The following is a 14,925-nucleotide window of genomic DNA, read 5'->3' on the forward strand; positions in this document are numbered from 1 at the left end:
TAAACCGTGCTTCTACTGAGAGAATGAAGAGTAATTGTTTTGTAAAACCTACACCTTTGGATAAAGATCTGTAAGACCGTTGCACCTTATTTAACCATCACAGACAGGTAATCAGCTTGAAATGACACTTAAAAGAAAGTAAGATAATTGCTGGACACCTCAGAGACAGCTAACTATATAATATTCCCTTTGTCTGGTACCAAAACCAAAGGGATAAGAATTCATTCAGCTGAAACTCAAGCCCTGGTTGCAGTTGGGCGAGACAACGTGGAGAAAATTAAGCTGGCTCTCAGAGATATCACAATATATCGCATGTGTCTTCGTGTTGACACAGGCATATGATTTCTTTAGTTTGGTGTTTTGTTTTATGCCAGTGTTTCAAAACCTACAGCAATGACTATTAGGGCAAAAACACATCTGGGCCAGGGCGATTAAGTTTTATGTAAGATTTAAGTTTCTAATTAATACAGGTAGATCTCTTTTTGGTATTAAAAATATAACCTAAATTATAGGGTTTTAATTTAAAAATCTATTTGCATTTCTTTCCTTCTGATGTTCAACTGCACTGATAATTACTGAGTAGCTGCTAAGGGTAAATTACTGTGTTCTACGGACACGGCAGTACAATTACTGAGTGAGAAACTGAACTTAATCTCAAGAAATCAAAGATTTAGGAGGAAGAAACAAGAATGGAATTAACTAACAGAGAATACAGTATATGAAAAATACAAAGTGCTAATAAGGAGAAAATTGCCTCTTCTTGTGGGGAGGGGTGGCGGAGGCTTTAGGAACCCCTGAGTTGGGTTTTGGAGAACGGGCACAACTTTCCAAAGTGGAAGCCGGGGTGGTGGTGAGGGCACAGGGGAGTAGACACCTGCAGAGCACCAATGCAGCAGAGTTAACGGACCGCAAGGGCGGGCCAGGGTTGCCGGCGGGGACATGGCGCCCGACAGCTGAGGAGCTGAGGAGATCTTTCCCTCCTCACCCAACCTCTCCTCCCAGCCTGCTGTCAGGCCCTGGAACTGCGGCCCTGGGTGCCACCCAGGAACTGTCACAAATGCATACTCTGGCCTCCAGCCCAGCATGAATGAATGAGGAACCCTGGAGGCAGCCGGCCCTCCATCAAGCCCTGCGATCGGATGCCTGCTGAGGTTTACCACCGCCCTAAACTCGAGAGATTTTCTTGCCCCATCCGTGACCTGAAATCCAACTAATTCATAGTAATTATCTTCTTCCCCGATGGGGAAGGAAAGGGCCAGATAAGGCAGAGTACGTTTTATTCACTGGATTCACTTACGCACTGGATATTTATTAAGTGCCTAGTTTGTAAAGTCAGAACATAGAAAGCCTCAAATGCCAGAATGAGTAGTAGTTGTTGATTTCATAAGCTAGGGGCACAATGAAAAGTTCTGAGCCAAAGGTAGTAAAGTCACAGAGATAGGAAGATAAGTGTGGTCATGGCATAAATGACGTTTCTGGCAGTGTTGGAGCGGGGAGGGGCTGAAGGCTGGCTAAAAGGATATCGCAGAAGGCTGCATAGTGTATGACTGCATTTATATGAACTGTCCAGAATTAGTAAATCCATAGAAACAGAAAGCAGATTAATGGTTGCCAGGGGTTAAGGTGAAAGGGAAATTGGGAGGGACTCCTAATTAGTATAGGGTTTCTTTTCAGGTTGATGAAAATGTTCTGAAACTAGATGGTGGTGGTTGTGCAAGGTGTGAATCAACTAAAACCTCCTGAAACTGTACACTTTGAAGGGTAAGCTTTGTGTTATGTGCATCATATCTCAGCAAAGCTGTAATTATAAAAAAAAAAAACAAAACAACAAGAAAACAACAACAGCAACAACCACAAAAGCCCCACAAACTTTTAAGCCTGGTGCTGATAACCTGGCAAAATTGTGGAATAGACATATGAGTGCTTTGCAAATATTTAGAATATACACTGATGACTATTATGAGCAAGAATAACTTCTCTAACAATTCATCCCAAATGAATTTTGCTAAAGAAGTTAAAGTAAGAATTTTATTTTTAAAAAGTTTTATTATTTTTGCTTAAAAGTGATACATACTCATAGTAGAAAATTTAGAAAATACAAAATGCTAACGAATAACGTTGCATATATTTCTACCCCCCAGAGAACCACTAACTTTCCACTCAGTATTTTAAAGTTCATTTATATTGAGAGAGAGTGCACATGCACTGGCCCAACAGACCACAAGGGGGAAGGAGCAGAGAGAGAGGGAGAGACAAGATCCCAAGCAGGCTCTGTACTGTCAGCACAGAGCCCAAGGCAGGGTTTGAACCCACAAGCCAAAGAGTGAGATAATGGCCTGGGCTGAAATCAAGAGTTGGAAGCTCAACCAACAGCTACCCAGGTGCCCTTTACTCAGTATTTTAAAATGTGTTGTAGGTATATATATAATTAAGCACATACACACACACACACACACAAATTTTACAATGCTTTTTGTTTTCTTAATGTTATACACTAAAATTTTTCTGTGATATTAAATGTCTTCATAAACATAATTTTTAGTGGTTCTATGCTATGTGTCATATGAAGATACCATAATCTAATCATTTTCTGTAGCTAATCATTAAGATAGCTTCTGCTTTTTACTACTACAAATAATAGTATAATAAAAATCTTTTATATAAATACTGATCCATATTTCTGATTAACAATAATCAATAGTCTCAATAGTCAGAAATGTAATTACTAGATCAAAGAGTGTGACTGTATTTAAGTCCATTTATGCATATTATCAAATTGCTTTCCAAAAAGGTTGTATTAACTTACAATCACCTCAGCAGAGTACATGAGTCCCCATTTCACCAAAATTCACAATAATAATAGGTATTATACATTTTTTTAAAATTTGGAGATCATGGCAAGACATTATTTTATAACTTAAACTGATTTCTGGTAATTGAAGATCTTTAAAATGCTTATAAGAACTTCATTTTTGCTTTGATGAAAGACCACTGAGTCAGGGATATGGCAGAGACACTACATTCAAGTCCGCTAGGCGTCTCACATAATGCTCCTGCGGAGACGAAGGCAAAATGTTTCCACTGGTGGTTCCCAAATCTGGCTAAGGAATCACCCAAGGAACTTTTAAAAATATGACTTTCCTGGTCCCGCCCCAGGCCAGCTAAATCCACGTCTCTTGCAGGACTCCAGGTGATGGGCCCAAGTCTGACTAGCACTCACTGGAAAGGAACAGGAGGACTTAGAACTACGGGGCTGGATGACAATGAAGAATTAGTCCAGGTTGTGGAATACCATTCTTGGCATTAATTAACTAATTGTTATAAACAAAGAGAAGTTCTCCAGTCTAGTCTGCTTTATTTTTTTAGTCACTCACTCAAAAAAAAGCATCTATTCGTCAGATAGGCAGATGACATGAAACATAGCTATTGTGCTTGATAACAAGATGAATTTTTTGAAAATCTTAGTATTGGCAGTCTAGAATAAAGAGTGCAAGGGGTGCCTGGGTGGCTCAGTCGGTTAAGCATCTGACTTCGGCTCAGGTCATGATCTCATGGTTTGTGGGTTTGAGCCCCACATCGGGCTCTGTGCTGACAGCTCAGAGCCTGGAGCCTGCTTCAGATTCTGTGTCTCCCTCTCTCTCTCTGCCCCTCCCCTGCTCGTGCTCTGTCTCTCTCAAAAATGAAATAAACGTTAAAAAAAATTTTTTTTAAAGTGCAAACACGCAGGATGACATTATTTATTCAATATCTTTGTTATTAAAATAATGTCAACACCTACAAAAACAAATACCTAAGGGGCGCCTGGGTGGCTCAGTCGGTTGAGCGGCCGACTTCGGCTCAGTCACTGTGTGGGCATTCTGTGTGTGACGGTGACTTGAAGCTCTCTTCTGTTTCTGCTTCTGAGAGGTCGGTATATAAGGGTGGCTCTTAAGAAAATGGCATACTTGGGGCGCCTGGGTGGCTCAGTCGGTTGGGCGTCCGACTTCGGCTCAGGTCATGATCTCACGGTCCGTGAGTTCGAGCCCCGCGTCGGGCTCTGTGCTGACAGCTCAGAGCCTGGAGCCTGTTTCAGATTCTGTGTCTCCCTCTCTCTGACCCTCCCCCGTTCATGCTCTGTCTCTCTCTGTCTCAAAAATAAATAAACATTAAAAAGAAAAAAACAAATACCTAAAATAAATAAAATAAAAACAATTTTAAATAGGAAAGGAAAAACCTCACAACCTTTCCACTCTAGTATATTCGGTATTTGAATTTCAGCAAAGATAAAACTACTCTTACATTTTATCACTACCTATTATTCTTATTCTGTCTTGTGCTTCTTCCCTAATATAACCTGTAACAATTCTACTCTACCCTGCATCTCTCCCTGTAACAAATTCCCCTGTATCTTTTTTTCTTTAGTGTTTGTTTATTTTTGAGAGAGACAGAGACAGAGACAGAGAGAGAGAGAGAGAGAGAGAGAGAGAGAGAGAGAGAGAAAGAATGCAAGGGATGGGTAGAGAGAGAGGGAGACACAGAATCCAGAACAGGCTCCAGGCTCTGAGCTGTCAGCACGGAGCCCGACGAGGGGCTTGAACTCAGGAGCTGTGAGATCATGACCTGAGCTGAAGTCGGACGCTTAACCGACTGAGCCGTCCAGGGTGCCCTCTCCCCTGTATCCTTAATCTATTACAGAGTATGTAACCATTTTGGCTCTCCTGTAGTCCATTGGAGAAGCTGCTTGCTTCCTCACTGTACACATACTAGGGATAGGAGGTGGGGTCATATTCTTCACGCTCCTCAGACCAGCTACTGGCCATCACTCTATTACAGGGTGGCCTTGTATAAAAAACTGCTTTTTTTATGGGGCGCCTGGGTGGCGCAGTCGGTTAAGCGTCCGACTTCAGCCAGGTCACGATCTCGCGGTCCGTGAGTTCGAGCCCCGCGTCAGGCTCTGGGCTGATGGCTCGGAGCCTGGAGCCTGTTTCCGATTCTGTGTCTCCCTCTCTCTCTGCCCCTTCCCCGTTCATGCTCTGTCTCTCTCTGTCCCAAAAATAAATAGAAAACGTTGAAAAAAATTAAAAAAAACCAAAAAACAAAAAAACTGCTTTTTGAAACCCATGACATTGAAACATCCTCTATCTGCTTTCAAGTCTGAGATTTACCAACATGCCACTTAATCCTCCACATTTACTGAAAAGTCTGGTGTGTGATTAGTTCTTCCGCTTCAACCCAAATTGGTCATCATCCTGAGCGATTTCAAAGTCTGTGTGGATGAGCTAACACCTCTCCTCGTATGTCCCCATCTGTCTCAGCTCCAACAAAGCTCGCCTCCATTTCGCTTTAGTCACTGCCTCCTATGATCGTACCCTGAACCTTCTTATCACCCAGAACTGTTGCGACTGTTCATGCCACTCCCTGCCCCCCCAACCCCCGGCCCCACCTCCTAGCACACTAGCTTTCTTACTTTCTCCTCAATGACTGGTCTTCAGTGTATAAGGAACCCTAGTCCCTTGCCCCTTCCACTCACTCCACTCCCTACCACTAGATCTTACCACTAGACCCCGGGCACCCTCAGTTCCCTTTCACACGTTTCGTCTCATAAGATTCACCCCTCAAAACTCAATCCCAAGACTTCTCCACCCTTAACTTTAAGTGAGAAGCTGAGCCCTGACAGAAAAAAAAAATTATATAGCTAAGGGGCAGAATAGCCCCACAGACATTCAAGGCTTTCTACACTTGACTTAGACCCGTAGTCCTGCCTGCTAATTTTTTTATGTGTTCTCAAGTCAGCTCCTTCTATTTACTCTGACAGTTATTTCCAGCTTTTACCACTTCCACAAATAGCTGCTCAATCTGACTTGACTCAACTTCCCTGCCTCCTTCTCACAAAGATACCCACTGCTATCGTCACCCTCATTCCTGGTGTCTCAGAGGACGCGCGATCCCTCCTCTTGTAAACACTAACACTCCTACCCCATTTCCTATTTCCTACCCCACCTTCTCTGAGACTTTGCTACCAAGCTTCTTTTTACCAAAATTTCAACCTCCTCCTCTCTACTATAAGCACACTGAGATCAAATCCATCCTTAAAAACAAACAAACAAACAAACAAATGAACAAACACCATGCCCCCTGATTGCGCGTCCTTCTCATAATCTCCCATCTCTCCTTCACAATCAGACCTGCCCAAAGACTAACAGATGTGTGGTCCCTTACCCCAAACACTTGGGGGCCACAGAATTTAGAACTCGGATAGATAGATACATGTTAATTTTAGGGAGAATATGTGGCATATACCATATATCATAACATCCCCACAGGGACCTGTGGAAACATTCTGTAATCGAATTCAATATTATTTCTGCAGCGAGATGTATGAATATTCACACTAAGTGGGACAAATGAAGATTATAAATCAATTCACATTCATTCAGGTCAGGTTTTACTGCCAAATGAGTTATAAAAACCTTTCCATTTTCAGAGTTTGTTGAATTTTGAGATTCAAATAAGGGAATGTAGGCCTGTGGTTTATTCCAATTCCCTTCCACTCACTTCAGGATCCAAAACAATTGCATTTCTTTCCCCATCACTCCAGTAAATATGCCATCTCTAAGTTTTCCAGAACATTCGAATGCCAAACCTGCAGAACTCCTGGTGTACCGTGTGTTGTATTACTTAGCCCTTCTGCTGTGTTTGCCCATCGTGATCGCATACCCGCCAGGGATCCCCCCTCAATCTCTCTATTCCAAGGCTTCCATGACAGAACACTCTGTAGGTCCTCCTCCTACACGGCTTACTTACTCTTCTCTAGTCTCTTTCCCTTTGTTGTTCTCTGGACCTCCATCTCGGCCAATCCTCCCATCGGTAGTCATCTTCTTTTTCTTCTTCCTCTCTTTAAAAATTATTTTTAACAGCTCTATTGAGGTATAATTCACAAGCCATAAAATTCACCCTTTTATCTTTTTACATTTATTTAAGTAATCTCAACACCCAACACGGGGCTCAAACTCATGACCCTGAGATCAAAAGCCACATGTTCTATCGACTGGGCCAGCCAGCCCCTCCCCAAATTTACCCTTTGACTTGTAGATTTCATGATTTTGGTCTGGTCACAGAAGTGTACAACCATCACCTTATCTAATTCTGTAACATTTCATCATCCCAAAAGGAAACTCCGTATTCATTATGCAAATACTCCTCACTCCCTTCTCACCCAGGCCTTAGCATCTACCCCCACTTTCTATCTCTATGGATTTGCCTAGCCTGGACACTTCATATAAATGAAACCACATAATTTGTGGCCTTTTGTGTCTCACTTGTTTCAACTAGCATAATGCCTTCAAATTTCAGCAATACTGCAGCACTTTTCAGTACTTTATTCCCTTTTAAAAAAATGTCTTATTTATTTTTGAGAGGGGGAGAGGGGAAGTGAGAGAGAGGGGCAGAGAATCTGAAAAGGGCTCTGTGCTGACAGCAGCAAGCCTGATGTGGGGCTCAAACTCACAAACCACGAGATCATGACATGAGCCAAGGTCAGATGCTCAACCGACTGAGCCACCCAGGCGCCCCAGTACTTTATTCCTTTTGATGGCCAAACATTACAATGTATGGATATACCATATTTTATTTAACTACTCATCACTGATGGACATTTGGGTTTCTATTTTTTGGCTATTAGGAGTAATGCTACTATGGATATTTGTGTGCAAGTTTTTGCATAGATAGAAGCTTTCGGTTCGCTTGGATATATACCTGGGAATGAAGCTGCTAGTCATATAGTTAACTCTTTGTTTAACTTTCTGAGGAACTGCCTGACTGCTTTCCAAAGTGGATATACCATTTTATTTTCCCATTTGTCATGTTCAAGGGTTCCAGTTTCTCCATATCCATGTCAATACTTACTGTTTTCCTTTTTTTTTAATTTAAATTATTGCCCTCCTACTGGGTATAAAATAGTACCACATTGTTGGGTTTCATCTTCATTTCCCAAATAACTAATGATGTTGAGCAACTTCTCATGTGCTTATTTGGCTATTGCATATCTTCTTTGGAGAAATGTCTATTCAAATCTTTGTCTATTTTAAAATTAGCTTCTACAGTGATTCTTAGTGCCACGTTGGAATTATAAACTGTTTGGAGTTATGAATGGGATCAAAGCCAAAAAGTGAAACCACAGATATACAAAACAAAGCTTACAATTCTCCTAAGAAGTCACCAACTCACTAAGACCATTTATGGACCCTCCAGATTAGGTACCCTTGTTCTCTATCATAGGCTCTCAACCATAACTGCATGTTTAAAGATCACTTGGGGAGCTTTATTTATTTATTAAAAAAATTTTTTTTAATGTTTATTCATTTTTGAGAGAGAGAGAGAGAGAGAGAGAGCAAGCATGAGCAGGGAGGGGCAGAGAGAGGGAGACACAGAATCCGAAGAAGGCTCTAGGCTCTGAGCTGTCTGCACAGAGCCCAATGCAGGGCTCGAACCCACGAACTGTGAGATCATGACCTGAGCCGAAGTCAGACACCGACTGAGCCACCTAGGTGACCCTGGGAGCTTTAAAAAAAATACACATACACATGATCCAGCAATTCCACTTCAGGGTTAAATACTAAAAAGAATTAAAAGCAGGGATTTAAAACAGATACGTGTACACTCATATTCTTGGCAGCATTATTCACAATAGCCAAAAGATGGAAATAACCCGAATGTCCATCAACAGATGATTAAACAAAATGTGTATATACATACAATGGAATATTATGCAGTCTTCAAAAGGAGTAAAATACTCACATGTGCTACAACACAGATGAACCTTGAAAACATTACGTTAAGCAAAAATGAAAGTCTGAGACAAAAGGCCACATATCATGATTTCACTTGTAGGAGGCATCTAGAATAGTCAAATTCATAGAGACAGAAGGTACAATAGAGGCTACCAATGGTTGGGGAGAAGGGGAAGTGAGTTATTGTTTAATGGGTACAGGGTTTCTGCTTGGGATGATTAAAAACTTCTGGAAATGAACAACTTTGTGAATGTACTTAATGTTACTAAAGCATGCACTTACAAATAGTTAAAATGGTAAATTTTACCAATTTACAATTTAAAAAACACATATTGACAAAAAGAAATAACAAGATGACCATGAAACCATTCTAGACCCATTAAATCAGAGATTTTAGAGGTGTGGTTTGACCAGCAGCATCTTGCTTAAAAACTCTCCACGTAATTTCAAATGTCCAAACAGGGTTCAGAACTTCAGTTTTATACATTCACTAGTGGTATCACCTATTTCCATGGTTTCCCAAAACTTTCTTTCCAGTCTTGACCTCTCTCGCACAGCTTCCACCTCACAATCCAACCCCCAAAATTAAGCTCATCAATTCCTTCTTCCCATCCCCAAACTGCCTCACCTGAAAGAGCACCCATCCACTGAACATCATCTTTAAACATCTTTTTAATATTTTATTTTATTAAATAGCATGAGTGGGGGAGGGGCAGTGACACAGACAGAGCATGAGTGGGGGAGGGGCAGTGAGAGAGGGAGATACAGAATCTGAAGCAGGCTCCAGGTTCCGAGCTGTCAACACAGAGCCCGATGCGGGGCTTGAACCCACAATCCGTGAGATTATGATCTGAGCTGAAGACAAACGCTTAACCAACTGAGCCACCAAGGCACTCCTGAACATCATCCTTAAACTTCCATATCCTCCCCATTGTATCATCAATAATGTGACTTTGCCTCATAAATAGTCTTCCCTCTTGTCACTATGATAATCATTACTGCTTCTAGTTCAGCTCTTTACCATTTCTTACCTGGATTGTCTAACCTAAGTTCCCTTACCTCCACATAATTTCCCTGCTTAAAACCTTTAGTAGACTCTACTCCTTCCAAGGAGAAGTCTGTGCTGCCTCAAACGCCACAGAAGACGCATGGTCCAGCCCTTGTCTATTTCTCCAGGCTCAGCTCCCATCCTATTCTGTTTGGCCTGGTAAGGTAGACTACCCACGGTTCCTCACCTACTAGTTGCTTTTCATCTCTTTCTTGTGACATACATGGAATAGACCACGTATCTTCCCCTTTTTGGCTAATTCCCACTCACCTTTTAGAACCTAGCTCAGATTTCCCTCTCCCCAACATTAAATTCCCTTTTTAATAGCCTATATATAACTCTACCATTAACCATACAGATTATGATTATTGCTGTCTTTTTCACTACCGAATTTTAAGCTCCTTGAGGAGCAAAGTCTAAGTATGTTTCACCTTTTTATCCTAGGCCCTTATCAAAATGCCTGACCAGAAGCACTTAATTCAAGTTCATTGGAAAACTCTTTATAAAAACTGCTAGACAGCATGAAGTTATTTCACCTAAACAGGTGGCATCAGTGAGCATTTACTATGTTATACCTGTATTACCACCTGTATTATTATATTTGATTCTCACAAAAACCCTAGGAAGCCATTATTATTATCATCCTCGGAAGCCCAGAAAAATCAAATAACACGTCCAAGATCAAATACAGCCAAGAGGTAGCAGAATTGAGACCGGAATCTGAGCGGCTAACTCCAGGGCTACCTGCAGTACCTGCCCCTCTACCTAATGAAGATGCAGACCTTTGTGCCTGGGTGTGTCTCCTGTCCCCTAACAGATCGTTCCTTTCAGGATTTTCCACCATGATCTCTAAGTTTTCATTTTAACGTACAAGTTTTGTAATCTTTTAAAATTTAAGAAAGCTTTAGCAGGTTACTATAGTCTTCATAACCAGCATGAGCAACTATCCACAAAAAGAAAGGAAGAACTTGCAATGAGCTTGAAAAAAAAGAATCAACTGCACGAAGTTCTGAACAGGGGAAACCAAGATAATGATCACTTAGGTGACAATAACCAGGGGATTTTTGTTGACTGTCTGATTGTTCAGTGTGAATCAACCAAATGACCTGATGCTAAACATAACATAGCAAATGTCCTCTTAGATTGTGAAAATAAAAGCAAAATTAAAAATCTGCAACTCAGGCAGAAGCATGAGATTCCATATTGCTCCCGAAGTTAGGAATAACAGGTTCACAGGGAATTTAGTCAATGAACGGATACTAAGAACTTACTTAAATAAGCAGGTGTATGTGTGTTAAACTACTTGGGGAAATGAAACATACATAGGTAAGAAAACACACCAAGTGTGCTGGAAGTATATTTCATAGAGAAGAGGTATCTTCGGTGTTTGGTAATTATTAAATGTTACACACTGTCCTAGGCACCGCGTTATTTTATTTAATTCCCAGGGCTTTACAAAGCAGATACTGCCCTCTGTTTTACAGAGAAAAAGCAGATTCAAAGAAGTCAAATGACTTACCCAAAGTCTCAAAGCTTAAAACTTAAGTCACTAGGCTTCAAACCAAGCTCTGACTGCAAATTCTATGCTCTTTCCACACTTCTTCACACCCTCTAATAAAAGCCATTAAATAACTATCTCAAAATATATAACGGGAGAGTTGTCAATGATGGTACAAGAAAATGGTCTAGGTAAAATATTAGAAAAAAAAAAAGAACATATCACCATCGAAGTTTGTAGAATGTCCATCCATGGAGATCCTCATCTGTAACACCATGAAAGGGACAAATAGTTGACACGAGAATTGCCAGATGTGGTTGGCATTACCACATGTTGTTAATTATTATATTCACTTCCAATGGGAATTGAACGTCCAACAGAGGAACCAAAAGCCAATGACCGTACAAAGCAATGAATGAAATCAGATTTTCTTCTGTCCTCTTGGCATCATCAAGGAAACACGGACTTTCTTTCCCTGAATTTCCTTTTGAGTTCTCAGGTCACTATGATATACCTATATGGGCTTCTGTTCATTTCCAGCCTTCAGACTAATCCCATAACCTTCAGGTTCCAACTGTAACCGCAGTGAATACAGTGCATTACTTGCCTGAACCATAAAGTTATGCTGAACTTAGGTGGTTTAGACATTTAGGATTATACCAGGCTTCCATAAGCTCACCTGTGCCCCCATTTATCTCAATACCTGCAGCTCAGTCCTCCTATACCAGTGAAACAGGTGGTTTTCATGCCTGGCAATAATTGGGTTGATTTCTCTCACTTTGGTACATTCTGCTCACAATAACTCTCGTACAAGAAACAACTTCCTGCTTACATCTGTTACCTTGCTTCTCCTCCTACTTAATCCTAGGTGCCCTGATAACATATCCAACCAAGTACATTAGAAAATTATGTTCCAGAGTCTAATACCAGCTGTCTTAAGGTTACCTGGGAGTTGAAATAATCTGGAGGTGATGAGAGATCAAGCCAGAGAAGCCAGAAGGGGCCTCTGGATTGGGTCATTGCAGAAATTCTAATTCAACGCTGGCAGAGGTAGCTGTACGTAACTCAGCAACGGTTGACTCTGATAATAAACATATATATTAGCTTATCTAAATCAAAGACTCAACTCTACAAACAACCAAGTAGAAAAGTCAGGGAAATTAAATCAGTCTTTTACTTTCAGATGTGAAGAAACACAAGACGCAGAGTCCCATAGATCTTCTCAGTAAATGTCACATGGTACCAGACTCCACTGCATCCACTCTGAACCTAACAATCCATGCCCACAGCCCTGCCTAAGGACCCTCGATGGGCTGTTCCAAGGCAGCTTTTATGCAGATCCTCACACAGGAGACACCATGAGACACAGCTTTTCTGGCACTCGATGCAGATGTCCGATCTATAGGCTGCCCAGTGGTCTACTGGAGGGATCTGGCACAAAAGTTCCATCCAGACAAAGATAATGGTGAAAGGGGAGTCTAAAGATTCTTAGTCTGTGGAATAGACGAGAGCTGTTCAGTGGGCAGAGAGAAGTTGAAAAGACACAAAGAAAGAAACCCCAAGTTAATACAGGTATAAGGAGCAACGAATGAGTCAAAGTGACGAGGCAGAAGAAAAGATACGTATTGTGTTTGAAATGTTTGATGAGCTGGTGAAACAGAAGCAGTTGAAGCAGACAGACAGGACCTTTGCCACCACAGTCAACAAATACATAGGGGTTCTCAACCTTTCTTCAGGGTGAATCAAATCACATTCTCAGGTCTTCCAGATTTCAATATTTAGGCTATCAAACAGACATGGAAGCAGGAGGAATTTGAAGACCATGAACTACAACTCCACCCCTCCCACCAAAGGACAAAAGTCCTGTTGAGAATGACAGCTTTATTTAACTGCATCCCCTAACTTGGCCCCAGAGTCAGTAAAGCCTGGCTCATCTCTTGCTTTCACCATTTACTTGCTGTGCAACCTTGGGAAAGGCACTTAACCTCTCTGAGCCTCAGTTTCCATGTCTGTAAAACTTAGAAACAATAATCACTCCTAAGTTTGCATGAAAATGAAATGAGATATAGAAACTGCCTCATAAAAGAGCTGCCTTTATTAACAGCCATTATTATCTGAGATACTTGGCTCCTTAAAGGTACTCCACAAATAGCACTTCCTATTTGAACAAGGTGACACTGCCTCCTCGTTTCAGTTCTTACACTGTAAAATGAGTATCCTTTGTGCAGTATACTCAGGGCTACATTTTTGTGCTCTTTGTTGGTGATTTCCCTGCTTCAAATGGCCTCCAAGCACCGTGCTGAAGTGCTCTCTAGTGTTCCTAAGCACAAGAGGCTGTGACGTGCCTACTGGAGAAAATATGTGTGTGTTAGAGAAGTTTCATTCCGACATAAGCTATAATGCTGTTGGTCATAAGTTGCTTAATGAATCAACAACGTATGTTAAATAAAGTGTCCTTAACAGAAACACACTTAAAATAAGAGTATGTATTAACTGAGTAACTAAAACCTTGTGACCAGAGATTTAGAACTTATTACTCTATTTCCCCTTGGAGCAATGGCTCAGCATTCACTGATTCAGTGTTTGCCATGACTTTATAGAACGTAACTCCTGCGAATGATGTGAATGAGCTGTAGTTCACTAAATGTGGAACACGGGAGGGTATCTGTAGGTGAGAATGTTTGGGGCATGAATCTAGAAGGGCAGAGCCAGATCATGATGGGGCCTTTTATTCCCCACCAAGGAATGTGGACTCTCAAATTGCTGGTTACTTCTAATCTGGTTACTGATTAGCAGACGATGGGCTTGGGAAGGGTCTGTACTGGTGCATCCCCACGTCTGGCACAGGTGCGTCATCTAGAAGAAAGGCTACTACCTAACTCCCTTTATGTATGCTGTCCTCTTGGCTCAGAGCAACAGGGACAAGAGAAGATATCGAGAGCCACCAATTCTCTAGTAGCCACATTGAAAGTCAAAAGGCACCTGTGCAATTATTGTATTTTAACACATTACATTCAAGATAGTATCTTTTCAACACGCAGTCAATACTTGAAAAATTACTAAGATAATTTACATTCTGGTTTTGGCACTGTCTTCAAAATCTGAGTGCATTCCGCACCCAATTCCCACTAGCCACACTTCAAATGATCAAAAGCCACTTGTAGCTTGTGGCTCTGTGTTGGGCAGTAAAGGCCTGGAGCGTCCTGTACATCCACCAGTGCCTGGTGACCATCTTCTAAGAATCAGCTTAACCTTCGCCATCTCTGCTAAGCATCCCCTGATCAATCTCTTCTCCTCTCCTCACCCCCAGGGGCAATCAGTTACTCTTCTCCTACACCAGTGCAGCATCTAACAAAATCCTGCAATGAACAGTTGTTAAATAAATAAACAGGAGGATTTAAGTGCAAGAATAAAATTGGCTCTTTTTGCATTTTTGAAATAAAATGGAGGGTACATCAAGGGAGACCAAGGACAAGTGCTCTATCCAGACTTTACTTTCCCACTCATTCCAAAGGATCCAATTACAAGCATCTAGTGAGGTCAAATCTTTTCCACCATGAATACTGATGAAAACAAGCGACCCCTAGAAATAAATATGTGGGTTAGCTATT

The 14,925-nt window shown here is 41.3% G+C and overlaps 1 protein-coding gene across 11 annotated transcripts in view; it reads right to left on the reverse strand.

Annotated features, from left to right (window-relative positions):
• The window catches only part of NCOA2 (nuclear receptor coactivator 2), a 291,623-nt gene that overhangs the window by 121,395 nt on the left and 155,303 nt on the right, over positions 1 to 14,925 (reverse strand). The gene's annotated exons all lie outside the window — the stretch shown is intronic.

The sequence above is a fragment of the Neofelis nebulosa genome, chromosome 14 (assembly GCF_028018385.1).
Source record: "Neofelis nebulosa isolate mNeoNeb1 chromosome 14, mNeoNeb1.pri, whole genome shotgun sequence".
Lineage (NCBI taxonomy): Eukaryota > Metazoa > Chordata > Mammalia > Carnivora > Felidae > Neofelis > Neofelis nebulosa.